This window comes from Gopherus evgoodei, chromosome 2 (genome assembly GCF_007399415.2).
Source record: "Gopherus evgoodei ecotype Sinaloan lineage chromosome 2, rGopEvg1_v1.p, whole genome shotgun sequence".
NCBI classification, from domain to species: Eukaryota; Metazoa; Chordata; order Testudines; family Testudinidae; genus Gopherus; species Gopherus evgoodei.
In genome coordinates, this window is record NC_044323.1 from 266,999,066 (window position 1) to 267,018,982 (window position 19,917).

Below are 19,917 nucleotides of genomic sequence, written 5' to 3' on the forward strand. Positions count from 1 at the left end.
CTGGTGTGTCAGACACACCCGGAGGCATCTCCTCCTCCACTGGTGTGTCGGTAGTCCTGTCAACTGGGACAGCACCGTCAGCTGTCTCCACATGGATACTGTCCAGGAATTGCTCATGGACATAGATGTTCCTCAGCCTGGCCACCTCCTCCTGTAGCTCTCCCACCTGCTGCCTGAGAGATTCCACCAGTAGGCACCTTTCACATTGGTTGCCACCCCCAGCCTGGATATCAGTAAGTGAAAATTGCAAATTACAGTCTTAGCAAGCCCACACCAGAATCTGGGTAAAAGCATCCATGCTTTGGTGCTCTGTCTGGCTACAGGCGCAGGTGGAGGAGACAGAAACAGTGCTGGCACGGGTGTTGCGGGTCCTCCTCACCATTGTAAGCCTCCCTCTGTCAAACTCTTGCAAATTCCCGTCTACAGCTCCCTGTCCACTCCTCTCTGCTGTAAACAGAAAGGTTTTCGATGTGGCTCAGGTTATGGGTTCAGGGGACCAAAGGGACCCCCCCTCCCTTCCTACTCCCCTTCCAAACTCCCTTGCAAAACTCCCTGTTAGCAGCTCCTGTTCGCTAAGCTCCCTGGTCGCTTGTGCGCAGCTTTATAAAACTGTGGCCTGAGTGAATGCCCCGCCCACTGGTTAAGGTTCAGCCAATTACCAGAGGCTTCTAGCTTTTAAACCTTCCTAGTAGCTCCACCTCCAACTGCCAGCTACAGCACACGGTCCTTCAAACAAACAAACCAAACAGACTGACAAACACAAGCTCAGCACACAGCAAGTAACCCCCAAACACACACACACACACCCCCAAACACTGCAGACAGTCACTTACCCCACAGATGCTGTATGTATAAATATAGTTGACTTATCTGACCTTTAAAATAAAAGACATGATTAATTTTAAGCCAATGGTACAAAAACAGTGCATCACAGTGTTTCTGTCACTCCTTTCATTTTTAGCTGCATATTCTCCTATGAGTAACAATGCTATTGAATTTGATTAAAGTGTTACTTAGATAAGCGTGATATCACTGGTGTACCATTTGCATTGTTATTTTTGAGGCTGAGTTGGTCTTGTTATTCCTGTTTGATCTCTCCTGGAGGCCAGTCACCTTTTTATCATGGTTTTTCTATTGCTCTTCTCTTTTTATCTCCTTATTGGTGATGGACATTTTCTCCTCTCCCAACTCTTAACACTCTAGGACAGTGTTAAAAGCAAAAAGAGCACACGGGCCTTAGTCATTAACTTGTCATGTGAGGAGTAGGTCATTTTTTGTTTAGATACCCAACACCCACTTGGGACTCAACTGTGAAAAATTAGGCACAGCCCTTATGCAGGGGCAGTGTAGTGCTGGATTGCTCCTGGGGTGGGATAGGAAGACAGAATGCTCCTGAGAGATAGATAGCCTTGCAGAGGTGCCAGGCATACAGTAGCAGTGCATTAAAAAATCTCATTCATGGGGTAAAGCTGGCTAGTGTGTCAGGTGGACAGAGCCATAGCCCTGATTTTTTCTTACTTCTCCATGCCTCACGGTGCTGTACACCCACAGGGGAGTAGAGAAGGAGCAGTCTGTGCGCTCAGAGGAGTGCAGGGAATATAATGATATAACCTCCTTATGCTGGGCATGTGGTGAGGATGATGAAGGAGGTTTCATGTGACCTTCCACTCATCCACTCTCTGCATATCCTTGGATGTCCTTTAGAAAGGGGCCTTTAGAAAAGAAAAAAAAACACAATTATTTTCTGAGTAGGTTTAATTAACCATCATTCTTTATAGAAAATGGGAATGACCACCTTTGGTAATGATTAGGGATAGTCTGAAATGTCTGTACATCTGTTTAATCAAAGGCAGATGTTTTATCTACAATGTTATTTTCATAATGGGCAATCGTGTCAATAGAAAGCTATAAAACTAGTAGGAAACATAAGATCTGAATAACATGCATTTCTGTGATGTTGACTAATTATTGGTATTGGTCACTATTATTTAAATCCTGGTGTGATAAACCATGATATTTGGTACGTGACTGTATGATATAATCACTTTCCCCGTTCTCTACTGTTCTTTTGATTTTGCTTTCTCTATATAAATGGAGAAGATATAGATATCGACAAACATAGCTATACAATATATTTAATGTACCGCCTCTAATTGCTGCATTCAGCTGAAAGCCAAATAATTATAAATGTTATTCAGCAAAAGTCAAATTAGAAGATGAATTAGTCATCACAATATTATGTGCTGAATGTTCCAAGTAAACAATACGAAGGACATTGGAGCACTTCTGTTTCATACAGTTATGTTGAGAAAGTGTCCAGTTGCCATAAGTCACTGGTTCCCATTTAATGTGTCACACCAGCAGATAATTTTCTACTGTTGTCACGTTCCTAAGTGCACTGGAGACTGGGTGGTCTTGAACTGACCAGATCAGACTACGCTTTGAGGTCATACACAGCATGGTTATGGTTTGAATGGGATCCTTGTCTTCCCCAGAGAGTAGCTTTATAAAGTCAGTTAAAATAAAGTGCCCTACTCACTCTGAGCACAGTAGGAGACTTACTTAGCTTTTGTCAGCTAGAAGGCACTGTTCAGTATATCACACATATTGTTTGGCAGCCTTTATTCTCAGACGAGGAGCACAATAGCAATAATTTTATACAGTTATTTTTAAATACACCTAATACAATGGTGAAACATGTACCGTATATGTTTTAATTTCCTCCCACCTACTGATTTGACATTAATGGAGAACTAGCAATTCAATTACTGGCAAACTTGTCCAATGTGCATGCCCTAAATAGACACACCAAAGTGGGGGGAGGAGTTGAGGTGCTAACGTCACCTTCCTTTCTGCTAGCAAAGATATCTTTCCAGACAAGTAATAAATTCCAACCACATTATCTCTCCGCTCATTTACAGCAGCCTTTCAGTAAATCATCATGTGAGTCTCTTATGAGATATAATAATGTCACTGGCTAAAATAATGAATCACAACGTTCCACTCAAAATATGAACAATGCTTTAATTTGTCTTGCAAATGCCTTTTGCTGTTCACTATACAGGAAAAGAACAATCTCTGGATTAACATTGCAATGACGGGAGAGCACTCTGAAGTGGCCAAAAAGTTTCAGATGATTAAAAGTGAGGTGTGTTTAAATAAAATGAGAAAAACGGTAGAAAGATCATTTTACTGTGCTTTGCTGCTGTTTGTTTCGGTCTCTCTCATTTACTGAATGGGGTAAAGTGATAGAGTAGATTTTTTGCATTTATTACTTGCTCTTTCTCCCTCCCTGTCTCCACAAATAAATGGAGATGTAGTACATCTATAACCATCCTTAGAGGTTATTCTTTATTAATGTTTTAGAAATACATAGGTCCAGATCTTCAAAAGAGCTCAGCACTCAACAGCTCCTACTTTGGCCCCTACCTGGGAATGTCTAGATTTTCAAAAGTGCTCTGCACTCAGCAGTCATCATTATTGTCAATGCGAGATGTTGGGTTTTGGCACTGTTGAAAATTTGGCCCACTGTTTTATAAGGCCATTCTACATTTGTGTACTGATTTTAAATTCTTTGTCCCCATCTACACTAGGGGCCTTACTCAAGGTAACAGCTTTGTAGACCTGTGGCCTGATGCTGTAATCCTGGCTCACACGGTTACTGCTTACTCACGTGAGAAGGCACATTCACTTCACTTGGTTCACTCCCAAATCCTCAGTAAGGATTAGTCTTTTGAGAAACAGTTTCAGGACTGGGTTCTGAGGTTATAGCACAAACAGTTCTGTAATCTGTTAATAACATGCTTACGCAGCACCGACAAAGCACTCAAGAGACATGTGATTTATAAAGAACGCTAACATGTTATGCTCTAACTGCTTGTGGTGGGGCATGCTCATCTTCTTGCATCTGGATGTGATAGCACTGGACCTCCTGCTGGCTGCCTGCCTTTCGTTTCAGGCCTTCTGTGTCTCAGCCCTCTGGCCAAGTCACAAAGTTCAAACACCTTCCAGGGTATCATGAACAATTCATAATTAACCTAAATAATTCTTATGCCCTTTTGGGCTACTGAACTCTTCCCTTTCTACTTGCAAACCTATTCAGTGCTTCCCTTATAGGAGCCTACCCTGACCCTGTGGTGCGCTTCCTTCTTTATCCTTCTATTAGGCAATAGCTCTGGGCTTCTTTCTGCCAGAAAGAGACCAATGTCCCCTGCTGCAGACTCTCCCCAACTGAACTTCTTTAGTGTACTGATTATGGCTTAGTGATGCCCCTGCTCTAGCCACAAGCCAATTACCTACTCACCTCTCCAGGTGCAGAGCATGGTTAATTTGGTATATTTGCTAACCCTACAGGGGATGGGGATTAGGCCTTTCCCCCTACTCCAGGTACTCTCTCACCATCATTGTATGGGTCTCTGTAGTTGCTCCATCTCTTCCTAAGTCATGTACTTGGGTAAAAAAAACACATCTTCATGGTGTTTTTTTCTGGTATTCTCTATCTTGGATATGTGTTTGCATTGCCTCCTCTGCAGCAGTTAATTTCTCCCAAATTTCCCAGATCTGTGTACTCCTCACAGCTGGTCTGACCTCCTGCTATCACCCTTGATGTGGTGGGTCAGGGTCCACCATCAAGGTGGCTTCTCCTGTCTCCTCATTCAGGATGTCCATTCCCCACACACTCTCCCAATTAGTTTCCTCTTCCACATGGGGCCTGTTCTTGGCTTCTACAGACCAGGGCACCCTTGTGACATGATTCCATGGTTCACAGTGCATATAGCTCTCATTTGAGTTAGTGCAGTCTATTCTTTTCATATGCCAGGTTAATTCTTGTTCAGATCAGTTCTTGTTCTTGCTTTGTATTCTCCTCTATTGTTTTCTGTCATAAGGCTTTCAAATCCCCCAGGTCTTGGTTTGCGTTGTGTAACTATGTCTCTAGGGCCTGTAGTTGACTCAGCATCTCTTGTTTGACTCTCTTGATTAGCTTCCCCATGTCTGTTGAACTCATGTACCTTGACTTCACCTCTGGGCCACTTGGCCCAACAACCCAAATCTGAACATGGGTCACCTTACTGTCCATGTGGTACCCTTTCTTATAACAAGGCTGGGAAATTAGGCCTACAGTTAGAGGCAAGGGAAGTCTCTTACTATGCCAACCCTCATCTTGTCCTTTTTGACCTTGTATTTCTATCTCTACCATTGCTGTCAGGTAGACTCATGTCTGTTTGTGCAAACATGAAATGGGCACTGGCACTGGCTGATATGTTTTTAAAGTCTGAAGACTATTCCCCTGAACTAGCATCTGCTTGCACCTGAAGTCAATCAGTCCTCTCATTTCACATCCAGCAGTTCTTTGGTAGGCTAAAATCTGCCCCCTTTCGAGGGAGCATCCCAAGCCACAGACTTGGCTGTAATAGCAATCCAATTAGCTTTATTCTATGAGCAGCAGTCCTTTCTTATATGAGCTGGCTGGCCACACTGGACACAAAGAATCATGTTCTCCTAACCGATTGTCAGGTGCCTACATCAGGTACCTGGTAACAATGGAGGCACTGCTACCTCTTCTGGTTTCTTAGTACCAAATTCCCTAATAATTTTTCCCCTTGCATGTCCCCCTTGCCATCCTAGGATGGAGTTCTCTGTCACCTTGCTTCCCTCAGAATAGTCCCCTTGATCAAACCTCTCATTCGTGTGGGTTGGTATTATTCATCTCCATGTAGGCCTCAGCCTCCTCCATGGCTTCATCAGTGGAAGCCGGTTGAAACCTGTGGACCCAGCTTTAGACTCTGGCAGACAAGACTCTTCGGAAGTGTTTAAGATTAGAAGACTGTTTAAGGAAATTGTCCTGAGCTGCAACTGTCGTGTTGTCAGCTCCCATAAACATTGTGCTGCCACTCTAAGGCACACCCCTCTGGGAAAGGCTGTGTCCTAAACCAGTGTCTATATGCTTCCGGGGTCAGGCCCAGCCTATCCAGAATGGCTTCCTTTACTGTTCTGTAGGACTGCGCCTGCTCAGCAGACAAAGCACAATATGCAGCTTGAGCTTCTCCTGAGAGACATGGGGTGGCTCAAGCTGCCCAAGAGGATTCAGCCCAACCTACTGCACTTGCTACCCTCTTGAAAATATGCAAAAATGCCTGTGGGTTGTCACCTGGGCACAATTTGCCAGGCTGGGTACTAGTCAAGCATAATTTTCTTCTCCCAAAACTACCCAGGGCCCTGGTGTCCATTTCTTTATGTATTGCAATAATTTTCTTGTTGGCCCCTTGCTGTTGTTACTGCTTTTGTAATATATACAGCAGAAGAGAATGTGTCTGCTCCTGTTGGGCTGCAAGCATTCAGACTACCCCCTTCTCCATGTTCCCCAAAGGGGAATAAAGGGTCTTAGTCTATACATCTGCACCTCATCTTTAAAGTAGTTTGTATCTCCCCCCTTCCTCAGCATGGGGTCCCCACATGTTACTTCTGGTACTAATATATGGTAGGGCTCATTCACCTTTACAGCACCCTCTTTCATTCAGGCATAATATCACTGATATCCACAGCTCCAGGGCTTCCTGCTGGCTGTCTGTCTGCTCCTGGTTCCAGGCCATCTGTGGCTCAGCCCTCCAGACAAATCACAAAGGTCAAACCCCTTCTGAGGTCTCACAGATAAATCCAAATTAACCTGAATAATTCTTCTGCCCCTTTGGGCTACTGAACTCTTCCCTTTCTATTACTTGCAAACCCTATCTCAGGGCTTCTCCTGTTAAAGCCTACCCTGATCCTGTAGTGTGCCTCCATCTTTATCCTTCTATTAAATTAAACCTCTGGGTTTCCATTTGCCAGTCAGAAACTTGTCTTCTCTGCAGTCACTTCCAACAACTGAACTTCTTTAGTCTACATAATATGGTTGAGCTCCACCCCCTCTATCCAGGAACCAATTGGCTACTCATCTCACCAGGTGCAAAGCATGACTAACTGGGTGCATTCTCTTGCAGGTGATGGGTAGGGTGACCAGATGACAAATGTGAAAAATAGGGACAGGGGATGGGGGATAATAGGAGCCTACATAAGAAAAAGACCCAAAAATTGGGACTGTCCCTATACAATCAGGACATCTAGTCACCCTAGTGATGAGGGTTATCCCCATCTTATTGCCCCACGTAGTCTCAGCTGACAGGGATGTGCAATGCAAGCTAAGCACCTTGTGGAGTGTGCCAGCTGAGTCCACAAGGAGTGTACATTAGTGCAACACTTTAGACTGCTTTAAAAATTACACCCTTCTGGCATGCTTTGCCATGCTGTATAGACTAGCCCTCAGTTGACAGTGAGCATTCAACAATGACTGTAACTTTGTAGCAAGGATTGTTTTTAAACATGGATTTCGAGAAAGGAAATAATACATTTTAAAAATTCACTGTAGATATAGCCTTGTGTCACTGGAAAAATGTGATGTGTACACTTGACAGCACATCCTGGAATCTGCACTGAAAAATGATCTCATTAATATTGCCATTTTCTCTATTTCCTTTTTAAGTATAGAAAAGTGGCTCTAGTGTAGTGTATCTGATTGCCAAAATAACAAAAGTAATTATTAGAAGAATAAATCTGAAAATATCTCCCCACATCATATCTGAGGCACTTGAATTTAATGGAAATATCTGCCATATTCTACAATAAGTGGCCAACTTCTACAACTTCTAATGGCCAGTTCAGGATGATGTATGGAGAAGGCAGAAATCCAGTAAATCTCAGCTTGAGGTGGGAAGGGTGCAAATTGAGATACCACCACTGTTGCAGCACCTCCTTGCCTGATCCCTTTTCAAGTTGTCTGTGGGAACTGGGCTCCATCGTATTTGAGAGGGTGGGCAAGACTCAAGATGAGGCAGGGCCTTGAAGACGCTCTCTTAAACCTGTGGGACTAAAGAAGATAAGTTAATACTGAAAGAATTAATTCTTCCCTCTGTGATGTTCCACTTATCTTCTCTACCCCAAGTAGATATTTTAAGAGCAACAGCCAGAAAGGGAGCCCCTGACATCTATTTATCATTTGCAAAGTCAACAGAAATCCCAGATTCACTGAAGCCAATTCTGCCCAGATTCAATCCTACTGAAATCTACATTTATCTGTGGCCATAATTTAGCCACACATATCACTGATTCATAGATTTTAAGACCAAAAGTGACCATTATGATCACCTAGTCTGACCTGCACAGCTCAGATCATAGATTTCACTCAGTGATTCCTGTATCAAGCCCAAAAGAACTAGAGCATTGTCATAAACAGATAGTTAAGGGTTAATGTCTCTTTTACTTGTAAAGGGTTACAAGCAGTGAACCTGGACCACCTGACCAGAGGACCAATCAGAAGAGAAGATATTTTCAAATCTTGGGGGAGGGAAGTCTTTGTTTTGTGTTGTTTGTTTGTCTGTTGTTCTCTCTGGGTTCTGAGAGAAACCAGACGTACCTACAGGCTCTCTAATTTTCTATTCAAATAGTAAGTACCAGTAGAAGGCGGTTTAGTCTTTTTGATTGTTTTCTTTATTTGCAAATGTGTATTTTGCTGGAAGGATTTTAATTTGTATTTGTGCTGGGGGGAAGGCTTCTCTCTAGTGTCTATAAGCTGAAAGACCCTGTAACCTTTACCATCTTAATTACAGAGACAACTTTTACTTTTTTCTTTCTTTTATTAAAAGTTTTTCTTTTTAAGACCTGATTGATTTTTCCCCCTTGTTGAGGCTCAAGGGAATTGAGTCTGTACTCACCAGGGAATTGGTGGGAGACAGGGAGAGAGAAGGGAGGGGGGAAGGTGGAATCCTTCTGTTTTAGATTCACGGAGCTTGAATCTGTATTACCTCTTGGGGAGGAGGAAAGAGGAGGGGACAAGGTGCATTCCTCTCTGTTTTTAGATTCAAAGAGTTTGAATCACAGTGATCTTCCAGGGTAACCCAGGGAGGGAAAGCCTGGGAGAGGCAACGGTGGGGGAAAGGGTTTACGTTCCTTGTGTAAGATCCAGGGGGTCTGGGTCTTGGGGTCCTCTGGAAAGGTTTTGGGGGGACCAGAGTGTACCAGGCACTGCAAGTCCTGGTTGGTGGCAGCACTACAAGATCTAAGGTGGTAATTGAGCTTAGAGGAATTCATGCTGGTACCCCATCTTCTGGACGCTAAGGTTCAGAGTGGGGAATTATACCATGACAAGCATAAGTTTTAGAAAGACATGTAGGGTACATTTACATGGTACCAAGTCTCAGAGCCCCCGTGGCGGATCAGCTTCTGGGCCAATAAGGGGCCCCGGACAATTAGGGGGAGCCCGGAAAAATGGGCTCTATCACACCCCGACCCGCTCTTCCTGCATGCTCGGTGCTCTTGCCAGGGAGTGGGGTCAAGGCGGGGAGGCTTTCCCTATTCTGCCCACCTGACACACCAGCCAGGGAGCAGAGGAAGCTCTCTTACCCCAATCCTACTCCCCAGCAGGAGCACGAGGGGCAAGGGAGATTACAGATGGAAGTGGTGGGGAGGGGCTCCCACTTGCTCTGAGTCAGGGCCCCACAAAAGCTTAATCAGCCTCTGCAAAGCCCAGTCAGCTTGGGCTTGGGCTGGAGGACTATAAAATTGCACTCTAGACATTTAAGCTTGGGCTGGTGCCCTGATTCTGAGACCCAAACCCTCCGATAGGGGTCCAGTCTGAGTCTGAACATCTACTCTGCAATTTTATAGCCCTGCATCCCAAGCCCCACGAGCCTGAATCAGCTGACGCAGGCCAACTGTGGCTGTGCCATGTATCTCTTATTGCAGTGTAAACATATCCCTCTTAATTTAAAACCTCCAAGTGGTGAAGAATTTACTGCATCCCTAGTTAAGCTGCTTGAATAGTTAATTAACTTAATTGTCAAAAATGTGCACCTTGTTTCCAGTTTGAACTTTGCTAACTTCAGCTTCCAGACACAGCCTTGTTGGGCCTTTTTCTGTAAATTAAAAAAACTTTTAGCATCAGAATGTTTTTTTCTCTATTAAACACTTAAAAAAACCGTGTAGCCTCTGTACTGTAAAATCAAACAGAAAACAAAGGGATATTTTTACTTTTAGGACAACTGATCAGCATGTATTAGATCTTTCCTTGCAGGGTATCTTGATGCATTAGACTGAAAGGCAGGCTAAGTGTAATGAACAAAGGCTCTATTCTCCAAACTCCATTACACTCTCAAATTCATCCTTTAGTTCTCTTTAATAGCCAGAGTCATGCTAATCTCTCTTTTGTTGAATATCACATTAAACTATTTAAGGTTCATTGTACATAAAGAAGATACCTGTACGTAATTTTGTTAGCGCACACCAGTTTTTAATTGAAAACTGAATACTACTTACAGCAGTTTTTCTGTAAAGGTTTCCATGGAAATTCTTTTGAAACATTCCAGAAAATGTTGCTTTTTTGTGTGTGTTTTTTTTTTTACACTGGATGTCTTCATCCAATTTAGCTTAAAAGCATTTCACCAAATTGCATATGTTTGATGTAAATTACCATTAGTTTATAATTTATATACTATAAATATATAACCTTTACTTTTTTGTATTATGCATGCTATACATAAAAGGGTGGGAAATACATATGTGGTTGTTATCAAAATTTATAGACTATAGAATTCAGGAAGCTTTTAAAAAAGGTATTAATGCTCATAAATTATACTTGAAGTAAAATGTCATTGTGTATTTGGACAGTCTCCTCTTAATAAATCACTGCATGCCAGAAATGAGTTCACGCTGTGTGGATTAAAGTGATAACTAGTGTTCATGTGATACAATTTTCACTTTTTTCTTTAACCATTTGTTGCTGTGTTTTTTCCCCCAGAACATCTCTGAAGTGCCTTGTAAAAAACACCTAAAGTAAGGGATGTATGTTTTTAAAGAATTGACTGAGCTTTTCCTACTGCAATCTCAAGCAGAACTTTTTCATTTACTACTGCATAGAAATTAGTGCATTTGTACAATTTAGGATCCAATCCTGCACTTCCTACTCTGGCAAAACTTCCATGAAATTTAACAGGAATATCTGAGTAAGGAGTACAGGTTTGGAGCCATTAAAGCCTATATATTGGATTGGATCCTAAATTGAGAAAATGCACTACATTCTTTCAGCAGGTCTTGATTGTGCTATTCAGTACTGCTCGCATGTGCATTTCACTCAGTAATGTCAATCACAAACTAGCACCTGGGAAAGGAGCAGAAGAGCAGAGCTCAAATCCCTGTGTTGACTGAAGGGGAGAATTTTGCCTACCTATGTAATTTATGAGGGATAGTACTTTTGAATTAGTATGTTTCCTGTGGTAGCTGTAAATTACCTATTAGGCCCTAAGTAATTCTTATGCAGATTCCAAAGTCAGTGAGTCAGTTCTGTTCCCTTATACTAGTATATTGCTCAGTCCTATTCTTAAGGAAGTTAATGGGAAAACATCTGTTGATAAACATGGGAGCAGTATGAAGCGGTGGATTTGGGGTAACTCCACCTGCATCAATATACTTTTTAGTTAACTTGATTTTAGTGGAATTTTCCCAGATTCAGAGCTTCACACTGCTTCTATGGAAGTCAATGGAAGTTTTGCCCCTAAATTCCACAGCAACAGAATAACTCTGTTTAAACCTAATTCTGCATGTAGGGTTGTTCTCTTCAAGATACTTACATACCACTAACTCTTCATTCCACTAGAAACAGTGTGAGTTTAATACAGAGGGCCTGATTCCGATCAATAACTAGTTATAGACCCAAGTAATTCCTGATTTTAATAGAATTACATTAGTGTTTGTGAGAGGAGAATCAGTTCCAGAAAGATAGAGCTGTATAGTGTTCTGCGTTCTTATTTTCTTCTTTGAGAATTTATAAAAAGGTAGATGGCATGGAAATAGAAACAGCTAATAGCAGTACATATATTGCAGTGCTATTTGAAATGGACTTGGTGCTTTACTGATATGAAGATTCAGAAGGAAGTAAATGAAGAATCAATAATGTGTTCTTTAAATCTTTCTTTTTAAAAGTATTCTTCACAAGGAATTCTAGTAATTTCAATTTGCTGTTAGAGCTGGAAAATGTGTAATATATTGAATATAATAACTTGAATAAAAGGTCAAAGAAGGGTGGATCATTCCTGAAATATGTCTGCTTTTGAATTGGAAGAGCAAAATGTCACAGTTGTAAGTAAAAAACTGCTCAGCTCTTTTTTTTTCAAAACAGAATCATAATTTAAGGGAAAGAACAGACTGATAATTATTTGGCTCCATTAACCCTCACTTCAACTCTCTTGCAAAAAATAACAGACAAAAACCAAAAAAATGCTCTCTAGCTGTGTGCTACAAATTGTGCTTATAGCAAGTCTGTGCAGAAACATACTTGCACTATTTTAACTCTGTCCTTTCTTTACCTCCTTCCCCCCCATGTGTTTGCTTAATCATGCTGTTGCACTCTGTCTTATACCAAGATCCCTATTCTTAATATTGTTAATAATATTAATATTTAATTGTTGTTATGCTTCCAGTTTTTCCAGATGTTTGTGAGGATTTGTGGCAGATCTGGCCTTTTTAGCATCTTTGCTAATGATCTAAAACAGGAAATGAACTGCATGCTAATTAAATTTACAGATGGTGGTAAATTAAGAACTGTAAACACCAACATAGGCAAAGATATAATTCATCTAGCCCAGTATCCTATCTTTGAACAGTGGCCAACGCAGGTGCCCGAGAGGGAATGAACAGAACAGGTAATCATCATAATATCCATCTCCTGTTGCCCATTCCTAGCTTCTGGCATTTCCTATAATTTCCTCTAAACTTGCCACATGGACTCAAATATCAATGCTTGTACTATTTGCTGTAGATTAGTCACAGGGCATTGATCAAAGGGAAAACAAAGGGGCAGGTTGATACATCATCTCTGAAGGGGAACACAACAGCTATTCTGGGAAATCACTGAAGGAAAATGGAACTATGTAACAGAAGAATTTAATTTGTCCAGTGCCCATCATATATATTTGGGGCCCATATTCCTGCAATTTTCTCTCAGTCTCCCCAAAATCCTATTAACACCTGTGGGAATTTAGCTGAATTAAGAATTACAAAGTCATGCGCTACTTGCATTCCCAAACTGCTTGAAAAAAGTCTCAAATAATTCAATACAGGAGACAATATTGAACATATTATTCAAGGTACAATACCCTCGTGTTAGGAATAATGCTGAATAAATTAGTTTTTCACAAGACTAATGAATGGAAAGATAGTAACTTAAAGGCATAAACGAAATAGAAGATATATTATAGGTTGTGATTTGAAAAGAAATGGAGAGTAACTAAAGGACAAAGGTATAGGAAGAATTGTAGGAACTGCAGAGATGAAGGCTCTTGAATTGATGGTGGCAGGATTCTGTGAAGAAGCAGCCAGTGGAACAATGTCAGATAACTAGGAAGGGGAGGAGACAGAAAAAAGGTTGTGTCTATTTCACTGAGGGACCAGCCACAGTGACATGAAGCAAGCTGGCTTGGAGAAGAAAGAGGGAGAGAGACTTTCCATTATTCTGAAGAGACACCATGTGCAGGAGAGGGAACCAGGCCTCCTCAGATCACTCTGCCCTAAGCCCAAAGGACTCTCCAGAGTGGTGAGTAAACTGAGACAGGGAAATACATACAAGAGTGTTTTTTATTTTGGCTAGATCTGTTTGTCTCTTGTGTTATCTAAGTAAAAGTAATGGTATTTAGAAGCCTGTGCAAAGCCTATCTGGGTATCTGTTTAGTTCACTATCATATGCCCCTGAAGAGCAAACCTGTGAACCCAAAGCATTCATACGATTGGTGTTCTGAGAGAGGCTGTGCTTAAGTGGTGTGGGACTTTGAGGAGTCAGCACTGGTCTTGGTAACCAAGAGAAGTTTGGCTGCAAGGTCCAATTTCTGTGAACATTTAAGTGACTCAGTGCCTGTGACTGGGAAGTGCAAGAGAGGCCAAGGAAAGAGACAATGCTAGCTCCTACTCAGATCAAGGAAAGCTTAAAGCATGCAGTTCTTGGATTGGAACCCAGCACAACAGCCTGGTGAATGTCCAGCCAAAGAGAGTTTGACCAGGACTATGTGCACGCGACAAGGAACTTGAAAAGAAAGCTCATGCCATATTACTATAACTTGCATATATTAGAAATTAATAGGTTAAATAATTCAGTAGTTATCAAGGATTTGAAACAATCTCAGTTGTGGACAACGAAGTGCTATATAAAATACTGTGCCCATATTACAACCCATCAAGTCTTAAAATGATCCTAAAATGTGTGAATATATAGTAGAGAAAATAGAAATTGCTCTCAAAGAAGATTGTGCATCTCACAATGCATATGCAGACCAAGCATTATGCTGCTGTTAATGTTTCAGGAGAGATAAACATATTGTAATAGTTGGTGCCACGAAGTTTTCATGTTGAATTTAATCTTTTAGAAAATGAGGCCAAATTTGCAGATTAGTAGTTCTCTTCATAATAATACTTTTACATTTCCATTACAATTTTTAGGATGATATTTCCATTGTAATATAACAACTAACTTGAATAGTGATAGTGAGAATTATTAAAAAACTAATCATTTATGTTTCTTAATACAATAAAAGCATTTGACAGAGGCTAAAATCTAGAAAAGAAACAACTTTTCAAGGCAGTAGCTTATTAAAAATGTGCCTGCAAGGTAGAACTCAACCTATGATATATTTTGGGAAAGTTCTCATTCAATAAAGATAGTCTGTGAATGCAGGCCCCATTGTTTTCAACAAAGACTTATGGAACATCATTATAGCAATCAAGCTAGGGATTGTTACACTTAAGCTTAAAATTCAACTTCCATTTAAACTCCTTTTATCCTTTGCTAAAAACTACCCCACTCAAATACTCCTAATTTATTTAACTAATTTTCTTCAAACTTAGTTTGCTTTAGAGATCTCAGTGAGAAATTAAAAAATCAAATCAGGTCTAAAAATTGAATTCTGCGCTTTACGCTAACTTATTGTATGAATTAAATGTACAGGATTCCAGCTTATCATTATATCAATAGTCTGGGAGTGACTGCTTTAATTGAGGTTGCAAAATAGTTTCCATTGTAGCTTCATTTTCTCAAGTATTCATACATTAGAGAAGCTATCATTTTATATGCTATAATTTTCCATGGCTAAGACTGATCAAACATGGGTCAACTTTTTTTAAGTGAGAGCGGAATGAATATGAGACTTTTACTGATATCAAAAAAAAATCTTGTACTTTTATTGTTTTAAAAAGGCTATAGCGAATATGATAAAGGATTGAACATTTCTATATGGCATACACATAGTCCTCTATGCAGAGCATTGCAAGACCTTATTCCAGAGGAAATTTATTTTGATTTGAAGAAGAAATGTATATTTGACTATCATGTACTGATCTAATACTTTTTTTTGTTTGTTTGTTTGTTTGTTGCTACGCTTGTTATCGGAAGCGCTCTCCTAAGGAAAGATATGGTATACAAGTGAAGCTAGTCTAGTTTTGTAGTGAAATGGATAATCCCTAGAATGGTTCTGATCTTGCAAAAGGTTGCTTTAGATCTAGCGAGAGATGTAATAATGAGTACCAACAATGACTCTTAGCCTAGAGAAATAGTCACAGAGCACAGAGGGTGAATTATTGCAGTCAAATTTATTTGAGGAATTTGCCCACATGCTGTTTCTGAATTATTTGTGTTCAGACCTCTAAGACAGAAGCACTAGAAAGCAGAGTTAATATTGAATCAACCTTAACTCTGCAGTCCACGACTCCTGAATGCTTGATTTCTCAACTTTACTACTCCATTTTGGTGAATTCCTTTTTGCATGATTTATTGTAATGAAAGTAAAGAATGCTTATACCACCTGTTGGTAAAATGTAGAATGGCAAGTGACTCTTACTAAAGCAAACGTAGAGGTTGCCACAAATAAACATAAAGAAAATCATGTTTCATTTCATTTTATCTGCATGTTATCACAAATTGTAATGGAATGATGGAGCAGGGGGGAGAAGAGCTAAGAATTATTGTACGGCTCTTAGTATTTAAATATTTCAAGGTAAATTGGTTTAAAAGATTTTGTTTGTTTAAATTTATATTTAGACTGTGTTTTAATAAATTATTTAATATTAATATTAGCAATAATATAATGTAAATAATTAGAAAAAAAGGATCTTAAATGTAAAAAGTATTCAGCAAAGCTCTAGTATAATGTGAATTCTCATCCTGATATTATGGTGAAGGTGATTTTTGAATTTCTAAACAGAATAGATTAATTCTTGTGTTAAAGAGAACATGCTTACTGATGCATATGTCTCATAGAAGTAGAGTGGACCCTCGTAGATTACAAGCAAGCCTGTATAGTGGATTTGTTTGATTTTTGGCTGAATTTGTTTTTAATAATAATAAACTTAAGAAGAGAGTTTCTAGCTAAGATTCTGCATTAAGAATTCCAGGAAAGACTTACACTGACTATTCAGATGTTTGAGAACTCATTCAGTTTTTATGATAATCTTCCTCTCTCAGGTCATGGTAACTGTATTGCTATTGTGAACTGAATTTTAATCATTTTGCTTTAAGAAGCAACTTAACTAAACATTCTCCCTTCATCACTAGATTATCTGTTTCCTCCCTTGACAGCCCTGGAAATCTGAAGTTTCTTCTGGCCTGATCCTTCAAACATTTATTTATTCACATGTTTAATAGTGAATAGTAGATTTAATTGGGACTACTCACGTGTGTAAAGATATACACATTCTCTTGTGTATGCAGCATTAAGGCCTTATTCAGTTTCTACTTTCAGCCATGTCTTCCCTGTAATTTTCTTCCCTTTGATAAGCCCTTTTGTGGAAGCTATGTGAAGCCACCACATTCACTCTTTTTCTTTATTGATAAAAGAAGTATAAGATAGCAGTAAATAACTGTTGACCAAAAGGGTAAGAAAAGTGGCACTCTTCATCCCTTGCTAAGAGATTGATACAGAAAATAAATTTCCAAAGGGTGTGATATGATCCAAACATCACTTTCTTGCTACTTTTCGTGATCCTTACTTTAATTTCAAAGAGCTGCTTCCTTCAGCCACAGACAATTCCTTCAATTATATAGAGAAATGTTGGCTTGGATCCACAAAGAGACTTCGATGTCGCAGGGTTTAACACTGAAATGTGTAATTGTAGGTTTCCTGGAAAATCATTGGAACACAGGAACCTTGGGAAGGGCACCTACGCTCCCTATACAATATACATGGAGAGAGATGTGCCTAAGAATGGAATCCATAAAAGCCAGCATGTCAAGTAGAGAGCTGCCTAAACTAGATAGTGAGAGAGGCCAATGAGACAGATGTGTCCAAAGCCCTGCCCCTCTGAGTTAGGTGACTAAGGGATGGTCTAAACTAATACTATAAGTCAACCTAAGTTATGCTAGCTCAGTTACGTAAGTTACGTAACTGAAGTCAACATAACTTACACAGACTTACAGTGGTGTCTACACCACGCTATGTTGACGGGAGATGCTCTCTCATTGACGTAGCTTCTGCCTCTAAGGGAGGTGGGGTAGAGATGTCAATGGAAGAGCGCTCTCCCATCAACTTAGCATGTCTTCACCAGACCTGCTAAATCCACACCACTGCATTGATTGCAGCAGTGCTGATTTAGCTGGAAGTGTAAACATGACCTTACTGTGACCTGAAGGGAGGTGCCTATCTTTGGTTGAGATCCACAACCAGGAACCCTCTCCTTGAGTTTGAGGTATCTACTTGCGGGAAAGGCTGTGTCACACACCTACTTCTGCACATAAAGTCTGGGGAGGTAAGAAAAGGGGAATGAAGAAGAAGCAGGAAGCATCCTCTGTTATAACCTTCAGCTCCGTGATTTGCATACTCACCCTTATGTGTTAGACAGAGGTTCAGTTTTCCCCTCTGTCTGATGATAAGCAGGATAAGTGCCCTAACTACTTGACCATGGGATGTTCAAGTGTGGGATGCTGTCAGTCTCGCCTGTTGAAATCAGTCCACTTTCTATAGATACTTACATATACACCGAACCAGAGAGAATGTGAGTGCCACTATACTCCAGTGATTAAGGCACTGACCTGAGAAGTAGAAGACTTTTTATTGAAATCTCTTCTCCTCATCAGAAGGAAGAATTGAACTAGTCCCATATCCCAGTTGAGTACCCTAAGCAGTAGGCTTCAGATTACAAGGGAGGCAGCTGTTACTTCTCTTATTTTGTGTGGAGTTAGATGTGCTCTGAGTACACCTACCAGATGGGGCCCCAGAGGTGAGCTAGATATTGTCTTGCCTATTTTCACCTGGTCTGAGGATCACACTGGGGCTTAGGCAGGAAATAGGCATTGAAGTGCATACCTGGGGCAGCAGTGCAGATGCACAGAGGCAGGAATGTAGGCACCTATTTTGAGGTGGGGGAGAGGGTTTTGGAGCTCTCTAGTGCCTAAATCTCTTTGTGGAGCTGAACCATTGTGTGAAGTCGTTGAAGAGCAGTGACAAATATTTCACTACTCTGGGGTCTTGTGACACTTTAGGGTTCAACCCAGACCAGGAAGGAGTTGTGTCACTACCTGCTTTGCACCTCTGGGTGCCTTCGGTGCTGTGAGTTACAGTCCTGACACCAACAGACAGCCTTACAAACCTTCCCCAGCCCAGTTCCTTTTTGCAGAGTGACCCCCAACATCTTCCTAGTTCTGCGTTTCCCCCAAACTGTCTACCAATGCAATAATCTGCTGGGGTTCCCAGAACTGTGAGATACTGTGTTACCTCTCTCGCCCTCACCAAGTGAGAGATTTGCTACTGCTGAGCTATATGGCAACTTCCTGACACACTAGCTTGTATACCTTGCCAGCAAACTCTTCAGAACTCTGCCAGTCCAAATCTCGCCTTGCAGGTAACAAACAGTGAACCCAAACACCTGACTTCCCCAGACATGTTGCCTTGCATTATCCATCCCTGTCCTTGAACATTCACTATAGTTATTAAGTTTGTCGCTCCTTTAAAGAGACAATACACTGCAATGCATTACTTTAACTGGGGTTTGACCTCGAAGTATTGTTTGATCACAGGATGACTATGAGCTGTCAATGTGATATGGAAGTTAAAAAAGCTAATGCAGCTTTAGGATGCATCAGGCGAGGTATTTCCAGCAAAAATAAGGAGGTGTTAGTACCGTTGTACAAGGCACTGGTGAGACATCATCTGGAATACTGTGTGCAGTTCTGGTCTCCCATATTTAAGAAGGATGAATTCAAACTGGAACAGGTTCAGAGACGAGCTACTAGGATGATTCGAGGAATGGAAAACCTGTCTTATGAAAGGAGATTCCAGAGGGATTAATATCAGAGAGGGAGATGAATTATTTAAGCTAAGTACCAATGTGGACACAAGAACAAATGGCTATAAACTGGACACTAGGAAGTTTAGACTTGAAATTAGACGAAGGTTTCTAACTATTAGAGGAGTGAAGTTCTGGAACAGCCTTCCAAGGGGAGTAGTGGGGGTGAAAGACATATCTGGCTGTAAGACTAAGCTTGATAAGTTTATGGAGGGGATGGTATGATGGGATAGCCTAATTTTGGCAATTAATTGATCTTTGATTATTAGTAGGTAAATATGCCCACTGGCTTGTGATGGGATGTTAGATGGGTTGGGATCTGAGTTACTACAGATAATTCTTTCCTGGGTGCTGGCTGGTGAGTCTTGCCCACATGCTCAGAGTTTAACTGATTGCCCTATTTGGGGTCGGGAAGGAATTTTCCTCCAGGGAAGATTGGCAGAGGCCCTGGAGGTTTTTCGCCTTCCTCTGCAGCATGGGGCAAGGGTCACTTGCTGGAGGATTCTCTGCAGCTTGAGGTCTTCAAACCACAATTTGAGGCTTTCAATAACTCAGACATAGGTTAGGGGTTTG